The 1293-nt window shown below is 46.5% G+C and overlaps 1 pseudogene; it reads right to left on the reverse strand.

Annotated features, from left to right (window-relative positions):
- Positions 1-235: 235 nt before the first annotated feature.
- On the reverse strand, positions 236-1293 carry LOC126074023 (mesoderm-specific transcript homolog protein-like; annotated as a pseudogene).

Below are 1293 nucleotides of genomic sequence, written 5' to 3' on the forward strand. Positions count from 1 at the left end.
ACTGCATCAGAGAGTAGTGGTGCTCATCAGAATTTCCTAATAACACAAAAGACAAAGGCAAATTCATACACTTGATCAGGTGTCAAAGGAAGGGGAAGTGAACTGTTAGGTCAACTCTTAGTCAGAGTTTCTGCTGGTTTTTTACTATACTGTGTTCCGCGACGTGAGTAAAGTGGACTTTTGTGAGAGAATAGTGTTCAGTGAGTAGGACCTCTTTTGGGAATTTCTTCCTAAGTGGAATACACAACAGATAGGGAATAGGGAAGGTAATACAGGGAAGCTACACTTTCCAGCTCAGAAGGAGTTGATGAAGCCCATATATGCATTCAAGAAGCCCATGGGATCCTCTAGCTGTGGGTAGCGGCAAATGTGGTCATCCAGAATTGACGCTGTGGACCTTGGCAGCATTTTCCTATAAAAAAAATAAATAAAACCTATACAGCTCCAAAAACTCCAGGTAAGGATTTATGGGATCCAATGGCCCACAGATAAAATGAATGGGAATAGATACAGAGGCAAGGGCTCCCACCCAGCATCTTCTAAACTTCTTCCTCTGGTTAACATACTGTAGAAGACTATCAATGACTAAGTCTCTGTCATTGTTACTATCTCTGCCCATACGTCCCACAGGTCACTCTCAGAGGCCAAGTGTAGGGCCCAAAGACCGGGATGAGACCTCAAGAGAATAACAAAGAAGTTCATCAAACGTGTGAGGATGGTTGACAGCATGCCTCCATCTCTAAGAAGCTTCTGGAGAAGGAGAGGATGATGAGTCTCAGAAAAGATACCTCCATCTGACAGGCAGAGACCTTATGGTAAGCTGCCCAGATGGATTCCACTTGTACCTATGGAGCAGCTCCTGAGCCACGATGTCTCCATAGTCATGAGACAGGTGGTTGATCCTACAGTTCTGGAGAACCAAAAGCCTCTCAAGCATGCCTCCGCATGCTGGCCTGTTCAAATATGGAGTAGTGGTGTGGTCTCCGTTTGTCACTGAAGCCAAAGCCTAAGAAATCAAGAGCAATTACTCATGAAACCTGAGGGTCAGACCTTCCGAAATCTTGTACCATCATAGCTGGATGTTGGAAAGCCATATAGGAGCACAACTATTTCTGGACTTCCAACCACACCCACGGAGTCTTGGTAAAAGATGCGCAGTCCCTGATAGGTGAAAAATTTGCCTGTGGACTTTCATGAGTGAAGAGCAGGGGAAAGCTGAGCGGGCGGGATGTGCAGGTAGGCCGCCAGCAGGAACACGGCCAGCAACCCCACCTGGACCCACCACTCCCTCAT

Source organism: Elephas maximus, chromosome 3 (assembly GCF_024166365.1).
Source record: "Elephas maximus indicus isolate mEleMax1 chromosome 3, mEleMax1 primary haplotype, whole genome shotgun sequence".
NCBI lineage: Eukaryota > Metazoa > Chordata > Mammalia > Proboscidea > Elephantidae > Elephas > Elephas maximus.